The sequence below is a fragment of the Triticum aestivum genome, chromosome 5B (assembly GCF_018294505.1).
Source record: "Triticum aestivum cultivar Chinese Spring chromosome 5B, IWGSC CS RefSeq v2.1, whole genome shotgun sequence".
In the NCBI taxonomy this organism is placed as follows: Eukaryota; Viridiplantae; Streptophyta; class Magnoliopsida; order Poales; family Poaceae; genus Triticum; species Triticum aestivum.
Window position 1 is genome coordinate 395531175 of NC_057807.1, and position 15739 is coordinate 395546913.

The following is a 15739-nucleotide window of genomic DNA, read 5'->3' on the forward strand; positions in this document are numbered from 1 at the left end:
AGCCACAACGTCTCTTGTTCTAGGCGATTCTTCTATTTTCCAAGTTTTTTTAGTCGTAATAACACCACGGCAAGCTAGCGCTGCTCTTCGTGTGTGCCCATGCAAAGGTTAGACGATGGAGAGAAGAGAGAGATCCCAGACCTGGGACCCACCAGTAAGTGAGTCAATGGTCATGCACGTGTTGAAGAGGCACTCCCTCTACTCTACTCAACGTAATACTATATAAAATCAAGTTATGGGACAAAGCCAACAACCGTTGTTGTTTCAGGCTATCGACTTACGCTTTGTAGTCCAGGTTGCCAGTTCGAATCTCGTCTTTCAGATTTGTTAGTTTTAGGTCCAAATTTGATTAATGACAAGTGGGACCCCTGTGTGTTGTTCCAATATTTCAGTGTAGGATGGTTTTTTTGAACAAACACTTTGCGCGGTTAGACAAGTAGCAACACGAGTTACACGTATTTTGCATGTTTACGAACAAAAATGACAGCGGCATAGAATATCACATCCACCCGATAGATTAGATGCTATGGTGATACGAGTTTTTAAATCATTGGAAGTGAGATCCAATGGCTTGGGAGTAGTCTTTGTAATTATGTGCAATTTCCAAACTCTCCAAAGGTTTTTCTGCAAATAAAACATTCAGGCCTCGTGTGTGCCGCTGCATCTTGAATCCAATGGCTCCCTGTTGCTCATATTAGGTGCTCCCCGTAGCTTAATTACCCACTACGGTGATACGAGCATCTAGGTCGTATGATCAGTGATCAGATGGCACATGCGTAGTACTTGTACTTTCTGCGCATTTCCCAAATTCTCTCAGCCGTATATTGCAAAAAATTCAAACCTCCTACTGTGGGCCATTAGATCTCCATGAACTCGTATCACCATAGAATCTATGGTGCGGGTGCACCTCATATTCTCTCGTGCTAGAAAACATAAGGTGTTATCGCAGCTTGGATGCTGCGGTGATACGAGCTTCGAGGTCGTTTGATCTGAGATCCAATGGCATCTGAGCAATCTTTGTGCTTGTAAGCAGTGGCCAAACTCTTTGGGGGCTTTTCTGCAAAAAACCATTTGAACCACCGAGGAGGTGTTGGGTCACAAATCCAACGGCTCCGAAGAGCTTGTATCACCAAAGCATCTAAGGTGTGGTAGCACATAATATTCTTACATACAGGAGAATATGATGTCCTCCTTCATCTTAGATGCTACAGTGGTACGAGCTTCGAGGTCGTTGGATATGGGATCCAAGGGCATCTAAGTAGTTTTTGTACAAATTGTGTGCAATTCTCAAACTCATCAAGGTTTCCTGTAAAAATATTAAGACATCATGTGAGCTGCTATATCTCAGATCTACAAGCTCCAAGCAACTCATATCGGCATATAGCATCCAAGGTATGGGGGCACATGATATTCTCCCGAGGAGGACGGGTGGTGGGTGCACAACCAATCGGTGGTTGGGAGGGTGGGGACAAATATAATCTAAACAACCCTAAACAGAGCTTCAGAATTTTATCTAAGGTCGAGGGGTTGACCCCCGATAATCATAGCTCCGCCTAAACACAACATTTGCATGTACTGCAGTACTAGACTTAATATTCATGTTTTAGTTTCATGTTCATTTTAAATATTGAACTGAGGACCATGCATGTATTACATTTTACTCCCTTCGTTCCTAAATGTTAGTCTTTTTAGAGATTTCAAATGGACTGGCACATACGGATATATATAGACATATTTTAGAGTGTAGATTCACTCATTTTGCTCCCTATGTAGTCACTTGTTGAAATCTCTAAAAGACTAATATTTAGGAATAGAAGGAGTATTTTTGAATTTGTGTCATACATGCATGGTTTGGAAAAATAGATGCACTATATTTATTGGATTGTTGTTGTGTTCGTGTGTGTGTGTCTCTCTCTCTGTGTGTGTGTGTGGTCATATGCTTGATACATACAAAGTTTTCTCACCTCCATATTGTTCATCTTTTAAATTTGAATTTGCATTGAAAAACTTACAAGGGATACCATGAAATGTGAAATCCACATTGAGATCACTATATCACAAACTCACTCTAATTCAACAACTCGTCATAAATCAATTACCACGTTGAGATTAGTATTTGCAAGGAAAATACGGGCATTGTAATACACATAGATTCATTCGACAATTTAAAAGGTTCCTTTCGTATTCTCGAATGGTAGGACCCAACGGTGCACCAGCCATACCTTGGCTTGTGTTGATCCTAAAAAGATAAAAAAATAAAAAAACCGGGCTCGTGTCCTTCTGGTGGCGTGCGTGGTACGCACATTAGGCAACCCCAACCAGTCGAGCCTCAGAGTTTCGAGTCGAAATATTTGGCGGCCAGAATTCCAGCCCTAGGAAATTCCCCTCATGTCCCCGGTCCATAATGACTACCGATGAACAACAGAGGGATGCTTTAGTAACTAGACAACGTTACCTACCGTGACGAGCACAGTTCAGTTCCCTCAGTCGCTGCTCGCCAAGGTCACCCATCAACTGCATTGCCTAGTACTACTACTACTACTAACCAGGATGAGCATAGAATTGAGCCCGTTTGTTTGTGCCTAGTACTCGAGTTAATATATCAGGAAATGCATTGGTACGGAGGGATTATCCTTTTACTCTGCATATATAACTTGTCTGAAGTCTAACTAAGCAAAATCTTTGACCAAATCCTTTCTTAAGAAATACAACAGGACAGATCTATGGCTTGAAATTTTATTGCATGATGCAGGTTATGATATTGGTTTGAATCCTGGATCTTAAATTTCAGAAAATCCAAAAGTGACCATAAATTCTTGAAACTGAGCATGGTCACGTGATATGGCACAAATATTAATTTATAATTTTTTTCTTCAATTTGAGACAATTTACTTATGAGAAGTTGCACAAATGAAGAGCCAAGGTATTTTGGAACAAAGACCTGTCACGTTAAGGCGAACGCTTTCACTATTGAAACCGTGGGCATTTATGTGCCGCCACGAGTCCCGCTTCTCATCGGCAGGTGCCGTCCGAGCAAGCGTGTGTGTCAGACGGGAGGCGTGTGAGCAAACCGCTGTGCAGGCTCACCGGGAGGCGAGCCCTTTGACCAGGCTCCACCGCCCACCTTCGTCCCAACTGCTCCCACTTTTAATGTCGCCGGCGCCGCAGTCTAAAATCAACCCCGCACTACCTGGTATCGCTACAATCTTCTCTCTTCCTCTCCGATTATTCTATCGTCTACCTCCAAATAGCCTGACCTAAACGTACGCCATGCCGCATCACGATGGTCTGCCCTTAGTCTTCCAGTTTCCTGAGGAAGACACCTAGCCGGAGTCACAAGAACATAAGGCGCTTTGGGACAATCTTGAACTGGCCTTGCGGGAAGACGCTGCGCTTGTCCTTGCTCCTGTTCCGGCTCCCGTCGCCCCGACTGCGCCAGTGCCCATCCCCGTGGCATTGATGGGCTGGGAGCCGCACATTGTCGCGGAGCTTGATGCCACGGGGTTCCACGAGGTCCCCGCCGACTTTCACGCGCCCGTGCGCCTGCCAGCGCATGCGCCTGCGCGTGCACTGACGCGCACACCCGTGCCCTGACGCGCATGCCCGTGCTAGTGCCCGTGCACCTGCCAGCATATGCCTGCGCGTGCACTGACATGTGCGCCTGTGCTGGTGCCCGTGCACACAAATGTCTCCACCGCGCCGTTGACAACGCCTGTCCCCGCGCGGGTGCCAGTGCCCCCCTCAGCGGCATGGATGGCGGCCTTCGACCGCTTCCTTGCACCAACGCCAGTCTCCTCCTCCCGCTAGTTGACTCGCTCTGAAGTACAGAACATTTTGGCCTTCCTTGAAGCTAGGCCAACGTCCAGGAGTATGCCAACAACGGTGCAAGACGCCGTCGTCGCCGTCGGTCAGTGGCCCGACGACACATAGAGCACGACAGAGGAGCTGCTTCCCACCACAAGACTCCCCCGCCACCGCAGCATAATCTAAATTTGCCATGAAAAACGTTCGGATTGCCATGCTTAAAATCAGAACGCTTATCATTTCTGTTTATTTTATATCGATCGTCGTATAATTTAAAGTCAGAGTCAGACTGAACGAAATCTATGGTTTGATCGATTGAATGTTCTGCTAGAGCCGTATCAAATTAAATATAAAACGTCATCAAGCCACATGTATTCCTTGTCATCCAACGACCTAGACTGCTTCAATGTGAAGCGCTCAACACGATTAGCGTGCAGTTAATTTCATGCCAAAATAGTGCCAATCACATAATAACACTCAAATAATATCCTACTTAATATCCGCATGCACTTAATATACTTCCAAATTAACGTGCATTGCACGTACACACTGACTAGTGTTGCTAGTACGTGAAACGGGTGCCGTAACTTGTGAACGCGTCCAGATATGGTCAATGGCAACATCGCCCGCGAGTTCTTCGTGTTTGCCCGTGCGTCTAAACACAAAAGGGGAGGAGAGAGAGAGAGCACACATGGAACCCACCAGTAAGTGAAGGCGAATAGTACTAAAAATGATATTACATGTTATCCATTAAATAGGCTGTGGTAATATAAAAACATTATGTGAACAAAGGAGGGTATAACAAACATTACTGTTCTACGTATGTTGCCTATTCACATGCGGCTTGAAGGCCCTGGTCGCATGTTCGATCCTCGTCCTTTATTTTTTAATTTGTATATGGGTCGAAATTTGTTCCATTCCAAGTGGACTATCGGTGTGTATTTTTGTAGCTTATTTATAATAATTAAAGAGAATAATAGAGTTTTTTGCAATAATACCATGGTGCGACATTGAAGGCGAGAAAGGACGTGCGAGAGAGCAATGATCGAGCCAGAGGGAAATCAACTAGGGGAGTTGCGGGGGTTGCAACGGTGGTTGGAGTAGTTGTGGGCCGAATGCTACAAAAATATAATCTAAACCGACTGGAATAAATGCCTACACAAATTAATCCAAGGTTGGAGTGCCCCTTGCAATGTAAATAGCTCCAGCTTTGCGAGGGATGGAGAGGTAGCTTCAATGCGTGGAAGATACGGCGTGAGAAAGCGAGGTCAATCGAGAGACATATAGATAGAGAGACAAAGTGAGTGTGGTCCGACATTCATTGAACAGATATATATATATGCTCTGGAGAGATATTGTCTGATTGTGCTTTTGGCAAGGGTGAATGTCGGCGTCCTGGACTTGGGGGTATCCAGTCCTTCCTGCCTGCGGCCCACCATGTGGCTGCATCGACGGCCTGGTACGGCCCAGCTTCAACATCAACACCACAGACCCTCGCGAGGGGCCAAGCCTCGCGAGGGGGATGACGCCAAGACCCCTGAAGGAGTTAGCCTCCTCAGGAGGGCTCCTGAGGGGCGGAGAGTTCTATGCAGCTACCTCATGAGGCTTAGCTGACGTGAGCCATGACGACCAAGGCCAGGCGGGCGCCAGGCGGGTGCAGGGCGGGTGCATGGCGCAGGTTTCCTCTTATGTGCAAGGGAGGCAAGCGACAGGCGCGGAGTCCCAAGGAATCAGCCAAAGGTTTCCATTCTGGTGCAACAATACCAAGATCATCAGGACGGTAGGACGGAGGTCATCACCGAGCCCACCGAAGTGTCACGACCAGAGGCTTTTCATAGGGGAAGACTACTTTTGTCAGGATAGACTGTACTACTTGTCCCCTTTCAAATCCCGCCGTTGTGGAATCCCTTCCCGCTCATATTTGGGAAGAGGACCAAGGCCACTATATATAGGACTTAGCCACCACCATAGAAGAGGACCGAAACGAGATCAAGTAGAACACCACACCAGCTCTTGAACACCACACCTCCTGAGGCTTGTTCATCCTTGTACTAGTTCATCCATAGCCCCTCGAGGCAATCCACCACACCACACTGGATTAGGATGTTACACCACAACTATGGCCCGAACCAGTATAAATCTCTGTGTCTTTGTGTCTCTGTGAGCTCTACGAGCTAGGCTAGGGAGGATCACGAGTAGGCAGGCTGGGCAGGTTGAGATCTCCGCATGCACCCCAGTGTTCGAACCTCTCACGGGTTGCCGGATCCCGAAATCCGACATTTGGCGCGCCAAGTAGGGGTGCGTCGGATCTCCTCTTCCATCAACCAGTCCTCCTCCGCTCCATCGACGCCATGGCCGATGCCCCGAGAGCCCACGTTGAGCACTGGATCGTCCAGACCTCCTCAGCAGCACCCACCGACGAAGAAGACCTCCACTCTACCCTGCTCGCGGCCCGCGTTCCACCGGGGACGACCGTTCGCGGGGGGCGCGCGGTGAAGCCTTCTCCTCTGGCGCCGCACCGCAGCCACGCAGTAACGCGATCTTCAAAGTACGCTGCATTAACTGCTCCGCACTCGCGTAGGGAACAAGCGAACATGCGGGCGGCTGTCATCGTGGCACATGAGCTTCTACGGTGCAGGCTTCTTGAGAGCGGTCGCGACGCCTTGCTGGAACGGGTTGCTGAGCTACTGGATGCAGCGTGCAGGGGGCGCCGCTGTTCTGCACCCTCCCCATGTCGCAGGCGATGGTGGGGGCGCGCGCTCATCCCCGACACAGCCGCGCGCCCTCTCCCAGGGGCCACGGAGAGCCTCTCGACGCCGACAAGCCTTGTGGAGCATCCTGCGCCGCCCCAAACGTGCCCCCTCGGCATGGGGCTGCTTCAGACGACACCACCAGGGCCACGTTGGAGTTCTGGCCCCGGGCCAGCAGGACCAGAGGATGGCAGAAGGGAGCGGGAGCATTAGGCGGCCGGGCGGCGCCCCTGGTGCGAACATCCCGAAAGCCTACGTTCCCGTCACAATGGATCCAAGGCACGTGCTAGGAGATGGCCCAAGCCGATCCCCCATGCCAGGCTGGGCGCTGGACATACATGAGGCCGAGCTCTCCTTCGAACCACCACCAAGCCCTGCCGACGCCCCCAACAGCGGCAACCTCTGGGTACAGTTAATGCCGCAGGGGCACACTTACACTGACCATGGATCGTAGGTAAACCAAGACACGGCGACCACCAGGACCCTCAGGATGGTGGACCCTCCTCAGGAGCGCGAATAAAGTTGGGAGCAGCGTGGGGGAAGCCCAGCGGCAGGGCCCTCCTCACGCTGCGCGTAGCAGGATCCAGCCTGGAGGTAGGTTCCTTGCCGAGAAGGCGCCGGCGAGCCCTTCCCCTTAGCAGGGGGCCTACGGTCGCTGCTGCCAGCGTCCCCCTTTGCCCCTTGGTCTTGTCCTAGTTTCCGTTCCCCCCAATGGTTGTCAGGGGTGGAACACGGTGGGGTCCTTGTCGGGCGACATGAAGCAAGGCTCCGGTCTGTGAAGGTCTCCGCTCGTGACACTCTCACGTTATAATGAGTGGGGCTTTATGATGACCCGCAAGTATACGGGATAGTTGTAGCCTCTTTCAATAATTAAGAGTGTCGAACCCAACGAGGAGCTAAAGGTAGAACAAATACTCTCTCAAGTCCTATCGGCCACTGATACGACTCTACGCACGCTTGACGTTCGCTTTACCTAGAACAAGTATGAAACTAGAAGTACTTTGTAGGTGTGATAGGATAGGTTTGCAAGATAATAAACAACATGTAAATAAAAAGTAGGGGCTGTTTAGATAAAGAAGTAATAAAGTAAATATAGCAAGTGTGGAAAAGTGGTGGTAGGAGTTGTGAAATTGTCCCTAAGCAATTGACTATGTTACTAGACCGATAGCAAGTTTTATGTGGGAGAGGCATAAGCTAACATACTTTCTCTTCTTGGATCATATGCACTTATGATTGGAACTCTAGCAAGCGTCTGCAACTACTAAAGATTCATTAAGGTAAAACCCAACCATAGCATTAAAGCATCAAGTCCCCTTTATCCCGTACGCAACAATCCCCTTACTCGGGTTTATGCTTCTGTCACTCAAGCAACCCACCATAAAAGAATCATGAACGTATTGCAACACCCTACAATGGCAATCCCTCACGCTTGCGCGACACGGAGGGCACAATAGGACAGCAACATAACCACAAGCAAATTAAATCAATCATACGATTCATCAACCACCAATAGGACAATGAAACTCTACTCAGACATCATAGGATGGCAACACATCATTGGATAATAATATGAAGCATAAAGCACCATGTTCAAGTAGAGGGTACAGCGGGTTGCGGGAGAGTGGACCACTGTAGATAGAGGGGGGAAGGTGATGGAGATGTTGGTGAAGATGACGGTGGTGTTGGTGAAGATCGCAGTGATGATGATGGCCCCCGGCGGCGTTCCGGCGCCATCGAAAGAAAGGGGGAGAGAGACCCCCTTCTTCTTCTTCTTCCTTGACCTTCTCCCTAGATGGGAGGAGGGTTTCCCCTCTGGTCCTTGGCTCCCATGGCGTGGGAGGGGCGAGAACCCCTCCGAGATTGGATCTATCTCTCTGTTTCTGCGTTCCCTGTTTCTGCCCCTTCACCGTTTCCTTTATATCTGGAGATCCGTAACTCCGATTGGGGTGAATCTTTTGCCCAGATTTTTCTCATAAAATTAGCTTTCTTTTGGCAAAAGTAGAGTGTCAACCACCTTACGGGTGGCCCACGAGAGCCCAGGGGCGCCCAGGGGGGGGGCCCGTCTCGTGGCCACCCCGGACACCGTTTTGCGTTGATTCTTCCTCCGGAAAATCTGAAATATTCCAAAATAATTCTCCGTCCGTTTTTATGCCGTTTGGATTCTGTTTGATATGGGTTTTCTGCGAAACATAAAACATGCAACAGACAGGAACTGGCACTGGGCACTGGATCAATATGTTAGTCCCAAAAATTTAAAACAATACAGACACTAGCCAACTCTCTTGGAGAATGCTCCCTCGATCGGTTCCTTCGCTGGCCGTTCGATGATGGTTGACCGAGTGTTTTTTTGCCTGCCGTCCGTTGGATCTCGCTGAAAATTGACTAGAGGGAGATAGAGGATGGACTGACGCGTACGAACCCGCCCCGTGAACTATGACGGGTGGGCCTTGTAGGCTGATGGTCCCACACAACGGTAGCTGGGCTTGTTTTCTTCCGCGTGCCTATTGACCGGGTCATCTAGCGGGAGATAAAAATCGTCCCGCGCTGCGCAGCGCAACGTGCGTCCCATGCCCTTCCCAGGCTGCGTCAGTCAAACACTAGCTCTCTTTCTCCCAATTCCCACAGCCGTCGCGCCTGGCACACCTCCCTCCTCCACTCACCCCCGCACCCCACCTTTCCCCGCCGAGCCAGCCGCGCATGGGCGCTCTTGGATCGGGAGCTGCGACGAAGCTGGGGTTCGGGCACGTTGCACCGGAGGCTGCACTCCACCTCTTCCTCGTGGTGCGGCGGACAGCGGCTCTTGCGGTCATGCGGCCAACGGTGGCCTCAGCGGGCTCTCCATCCCCGCTCCTCATTCGGCTCCTCTTCTCCATGCCTCCGCCGCCTCCTCCTTTTCCCCGTCCCTCACGGCCACCTCGCCCCCTCCGCCTTCAGCACCTCCTCCTTCCCTTCCTCTCCTCCTTCCCTGCCTCCGGATCTAGCCAGTTAACTCTGGAGGGGAGCCAACCTATAGGTAAAGGGCGACGGCGGCGCTGCTCGAGCAGATGAGAGGGAGAGAGAAGGACATGGTGGCACATGACAGGGGGCGTGCGGCGCGGCGGTGAGCGTCTTCGGGATTGGCGGCGACCTGCGGGCAAAGGGTGACGACTGGGGTGCTTGATTCGATCCAGCGCCATGAGCCTGTACTTGCTGGAGAGAGAGCAGATGAGGGAAAGAGAGAAGGAGAGGAGGGAGAAAGGCAGAGGAAAGAGGAGAGGGAGTTGCAACGGCAGATGGGAGATGAACACGATCTGGGGCCAGCCATTCGCATCTCTCCTCCTCTCCTGCTATTTCGCTCGAGTGTTTCTCCTTCCCAAATCTGGTAAATCGTTTTTTCTTTTGCTTCTGTGAACATTGAGTGTTTCTTTCTTGCATCTTCATCATTGCCTGCCGTGGTTGTGTACTGACGGATTCATTTCTATATTTCACAGGTTGTATGATCTGGCCCATTATTGCGTCTCCATTCTGTTCGTTGCTTCGTCTCCGTTTTTCTCGTCAAGGTTTGTTGCTCTCGCCTGCGTCTAACTTCCTGTCATGCTTTCTGTATGTGCTAGCATGTTCATGAGCCTACTAATCATTCAAATATATTCTGGATACGACCGGTTGTCATGTGCTGTTCGGTCTCATGTGCCGTATATTTTGTGCTTGCCTGTGGGCCGAATGTGAGCAAGCATTTCTTGTTGGTATGTAGGATTACTTGTGAAAATGCAGCATGGCCATTCAATGTTTCCCGAATTAATTTCTTGGTAGGTTTCCAGGGAGATAGAAGTTAATTCAGTAAGGCTATAATTCTCTTATGATCATGGGTCAATGCCGAGGAAGACGGGGAAGTCAGAGATGGTCACTTCCTTGGGCACCGTCTGTTCTTCCTTCTTCCTGATCCGAAGCTCTAGGAAGAATACAATGCTAAATTGCTCTGAAATACATTGTTGAAGCTAGGTCAGCCAAGTGTTCTTCTGGGTCTGCCTTTGTGTAATGTATAACTGAAGTAGGATCATTTTCTTGCATACACTAAGCATATAGGAAGAATACAATGCCAAAATATCTGTTAAAATTTTGTGTGCGGACCTTAAGAGTTGATTGCCTTTTCTGTACTTTCATGTTGCTTCATGCATTAATTATTTATTAACATGTTTACGCTTCTCTGTTAATGTATAGTTGTTGGATTCCGACACAGCTCGAAATACTCAGGTGGTCAATTAGAAGCCCCTTTATTTATATATTTTGGGATTGCTAATGGATAAATCTCGATTTGAAATTTTAGTTGCGAGTTCGTTCTTTTGCTCATGATGTGATTTCTTTTGCTAGGACAAATTAGGCCTCGGCCAATGGTGGAGAAGACAGACTACATGGACGAGCCGCTGGAGCACGTGTTCATGGGATGTTCACGCGCAAGATGCAGAAGTTCACCGTAAGGAAGAAGAGCTGGCTGGTGAGGATGAGGAGAAGGCAAGATGCGAGGTGCTTGCACGCGCAGCAGCAGGAGGCCGTCCATGAGGTGCTCCTCTGGATTCTCCCTTCCGGCGTTGGGCCTAGGTGTTCAACGCTGCCCTCACCATCCCCTTCTTCCATTGGCTCATCGGCCTGTCAGAGGTCAGAAATCTAATACTCCACACTGCCTCCCATCAATTTTCAGATATATACAAGGTTTATCATCACCCCATGGATCATGTGTTTTTGAATAACCAGGTTATTGAGGTGGAGGTCAATGGTGTGAGGCGGAGAAGTGGAGTGCTTATAAAGAAACACAGGTATGTATTAATATGATGGATGCTTCCATTGCCAACTGATGAAATGCATGTCTCGTGTTTGCGCAGCTGCTGCCTGGATTCGCCGCTGCCGCCTCCAGTCGCTTCCTCCTGGGCATCCCGTCTCTAGCAAGGTAGTTCCGTTCCGGTCCCAGCTGTTCTCCTAACCTCCGTGCTTGATTGCTACGAGTTCTTGTTGTGTGTGTGCTTGCTGGCTTAGTGATGTGTGTGTCCAGTCACCCATTGTATTTTTTGCTGGCTTGCTGTTGCGTGCATGATTGTTGCGGCTAGCTTGGTGGTAGCATCATACATACTATTCTGGTTGGTTAGCTTCACGCTCTAAAGCTAGGATTTTAATTCTCCGAGTGTAAGTAATGTATTGTTATACCAGATGAAATATATGCAGACACTGCTAACATGATCTTGCTTATAGGCGCAATTATATTTTTTAAATCCATCTGTTCGATTCTTAGGACCATTCTTTACTAGAAGTCCAGAACTATGTAATTTGGTAATTGTGTCAAAGCTCGCCTGGTTGTGCCGTATTGCATTGTGAATGCTATGTTGTTGGGAATCAGCGAGCTTGGTTATATTTCTGTGGCCATCATGTTAACTGGTGGCCGTAGCACTCGCTTGCTAGCTACGAGTTCTTCTTGTGTGTTTGCTTAGTGGCTTAGTTATGTGTGTGTGTCCGGGCACCTGTTGTGTTTTTTGCTGGTTTGTTGGTGCGTGCATGATTGTTGTGACTGGGCGCTGGCTGTTCGGTGCTGGGCTGCTGATGGCATGCTACCTGCTTGGAAAAAGGAACGAAAGGAAGCATTTGTTCATAGAAGAAATATAGTGTAAAATTTTCCATGGAAAGCCTGCATATTTAGCAAGGAAAAGGAGTCTAGAGAGCCTTAGGTTCTTGTTATGTGTTGATTTTGCAAAATTTTTGCAGCTATATATTTGCTCAATCCAAAAGAAAAATTGTACTCAACCTTCAGTATAATGTATTTCTAATTGTTCATAACTACTTAATATTTTGTTGTGATTTTGCAAGATATTGAAATTATTGTATTTCGAAATTGTTATACTGATTCCTCGATGCTCTGTTCATGGATTTTTCCTTATTTTATCCTTCTTTGCTTTTTTCCTTTCCTACAAGAAGATGTCGAGTCATGTAATATGTTCAAAGAAGAGAGAATCTGCATTTTATGAATCCTTTCTTCTTTCTTCATTATTACTTCAAGTTAGTGAATTCATTTAAGTTGTATTGAGAAGCTTCATGTGATGGTTTCTTCATCTACACATCTTATTCAGTCACGAGGCCAGTAAGATCTTTTGCCTTTTAGAAAAAGGGAGATGCCATTTAAACCTTACTCTCCAACTTGATCTTTAACTTGCTACTACTGTTTCTAAGCATTTTCCCAAGCATTTTTTATTTGCTTCAGAGAATGAGCTCACCTGGTTCTTTTAGTTCCACTCTTAAATGGTTTGGTTCTTGAAGGCCTGCACTTTCCTGGTGGAGTAGGAGCAAAATAATCCAGAGGCTTTAAAGCTGCTGCACTTTAGTAGTTAGGATCAATTCTTTGTTTTAGTTTAAAATGCTCCTCAATTCCTCCTATTTGATTTTATCCAATGGACATGAAATATAATTCAGAAAGCGTCAGTTTTGTATTCTGTGTGTGCTTTCAGTTAATCCTTAAAAATTTCATGATACATCGGGTCTATAAAGGGCTATCTCACAAGCACTTGATAGCAAGAGAATTACTCCATGACATTGCCTCAATGGCATGTAATGGCTATTCTCCAAAGTAAGATTGTTGTGTACTCTGCTTACCACCTTCTCATTCTAGGTCCTCTAGCTATAGTCATGGAAAAGATGGTTTTCGGAGCTATATCTTGGAAAATATTTCTTGTCATTCCATTAAATTTCTGAGGTAACAATTTTCCATCGCTTCTAGACCATAGTGCGTTCCATAAATAGCTTGCGTATAGTATTATAAATGTACTCTTTTCCTTTATTTAGATAAGGTATTTTAATGTGTCCTATTCTCCATATGCAGTTAGTGTATAAAAGCTGCTAATTTTTGCCTTCTGTACTTCGTTAGAAAATGCTGCTGAAGGTAAGAGTAGGACAATGCTAGATATAACTGATGCTAATATACTGCTGAAGGTAGGAATATGATGGCATGCCCATAATTTCAGGATGATTAAGAGGCTGGTTAAGGCCAGAAATAAATTGACCGGGTAACTAAATTAAGAAGTACTATCAACCTATTCTCCTTTAGGCTATCATCTTTCTTCTGTTGGAAATTATCATCTCCTTTAGGCTATCCTCTTTCTTCTGTTGGAAATTATTGTCTCCTATTCATTCTGTGAACTTCCGCACAAATGACACTTAGTTTTCAAGTTGTTCTTTCCATTTTATTTAAGGAGCTCCTTCAGTTAGTATGCTTGAATATTACAAATCTTTAAATTTGCACTTTGTTCGTATATGTCCGACATGCCTTAAAGTTCTTGCTAGAAGGTTAGAAATGGAGGAGCTGGACATGGATGGCGAGAAGGCGGCCAAACCCGAGTTTGCCTACCCCTACTGCTATGAGGACCATGAGGTCGCCTCCTTGTGCGCGCATGTAGAAGAGGAGCACCCATTGGAGTGGAGATATAGTTTGCACAATGTTCTAGTCCAGCAAAGTATTTTTGATGTGCAAAAGAGTAGGGTTTTTGGCATGTCTTGTGGTAGAAAATTAATATTGATCTATCATCATATCTGCACACATAATCTATTCTATGATTGTTTACCTCTTTAGTCTACTGTTGTTAGATGCCGAACTTATGCTATTTTATGCCAAGTAGTTAAATTTGTGCGCATCTTCTCATGGATCATACTTAGATTTTGCAACTATGGCCCATAGGGCCATGCTAATTAGTGCTAGCCATGATCAGGAGTAAATTTATACAGATTTTGATTTGCATGTTATTTTGTCCAGCATGGAAGGCACCAATGGTGCTAATGTTATGCTTATTTTCTTTGATAAAAAATTATATGTACAAAATCTGCTTGAAGTTTTAACTGTAACTGTATGTCTGCATTGGATAATTTCTTGGACTCATGTACAGTAGCTTGCATGATCTTTTCTTGGCATGCCAGGAAAATTTCTTTTCAAAACAAGCCCATAGGAAGTATAATCAGGCATCTTTAGCTGTAAAAGTTTCTTTCAGCAGGCTTTTCCATGTTGATATATCTGGATGGTCCGAGTTTCAAAATATTTTCTTAGAGATGTTAGGTAAATCTGGCTATAATGGCCCTCCTGATTGTAGGAATGATCCTGCAAAATTCCTATGTATGTTTGCCTATGTCTCAGTTTCACATGAATTTATACATACCTTCTAGCTCAATTTTTGTGCCTTTTTTTTTGGAATGCCTATGTATTTATGACCTATATGGTTTTCTCTTATAATCTGAAGAGTCCTTAAAATTATTGATATATTATAAATGACTAATTGATAATAGAAGAGTTCTAGGGTTTATTACGTTCTACAATTAGCATTCATTAGGAACCAAGCGGCAATCCTCCAAACATTTCAGCAACTTCCTATGTTCTTTTTGCACGTAGGCACAATAAAAAGTTTATAGAAACACTACTTTAAAAAAAAATTAAAGGCCTCTTGACTGGTCTACACCAAAGTATATGTTTTTTCACCCATAAGGATCTAAATTCTTAGTGTCGGTATTAGCTCAAACACGAGATTACTAACAAAATACACTTATTTTCAAGGTGGCATAATTTTGAATGGGGCTTTGTGCTACCAAATTAAAAGGTGTAGATACAGCTCAGGTAGACGACAAGCCACCATTTTTTCTTCTATTAAAGGAAATTAAATTTGCTCAATATATGCGTGCCCACAACTAATAAGCCAACTAAATCATGGATTTTGTTTCGGATGCAACTCTGTGCTACCAAATTAAAATGTGCATATACGTCTCATTGTAGATAGAAGCCACCGTTTTTTTCTTGAAGGAGATTAAAATTGTTGCCATATGTGCTTTCCCACAACTAAACCAACAAACTACAAATTTTCTTTTCAATGTCCACATGGATTCAACGGGTCTATGCGCCATTTGAGACTTTATACAACCAAATAAGAATGTGTATATATCATCTCATTGTACACAGCAACACACCATTTATTGGGCTAAATAATATTTCATTTATTATCACATGTGCTTGATCAGACATATTTTTTTAAATGAGACTCTATACTATCAAGTTAAAATGTGTACATTCATCTCATTGTACATAACAATTCACCGTGTTTCCTATTAAAGGGGATTAAACCATGCAATTGTTTTTCATCGCGGACATGGCTTTAGCGCGCCTCTGCTAATTTAGTGACCACTCTATGATTTTT

At 46.1% G+C, this 15739-nt stretch overlaps 1 long non-coding RNA gene across 4 annotated transcripts; it reads left to right on the top strand.

The window, feature by feature from the left end:
- The first annotated feature begins 9106 nt into the window (after positions 1-9106).
- LOC123112056 (uncharacterized) lies at positions 9107-14189 on the top strand. Of its 4 annotated transcripts, none has more exons than XR_006455061.1 (6): positions 9107-9915; positions 10025-10093; positions 10902-11186; positions 11283-11475; positions 13180-13263; positions 13841-14189. It is a non-coding gene; the product is annotated as an uncharacterized lncRNA (long non-coding RNA). The 4 variants fall into 4 exon arrangements; XR_006455062.1 differs by having other exon boundaries at positions 13851-14189; XR_006455060.1 differs by having other exon boundaries at positions 9108-9915; positions 13854-14189.
- The last annotated feature ends 1550 nt before the right edge of the window (positions 14190-15739 follow it).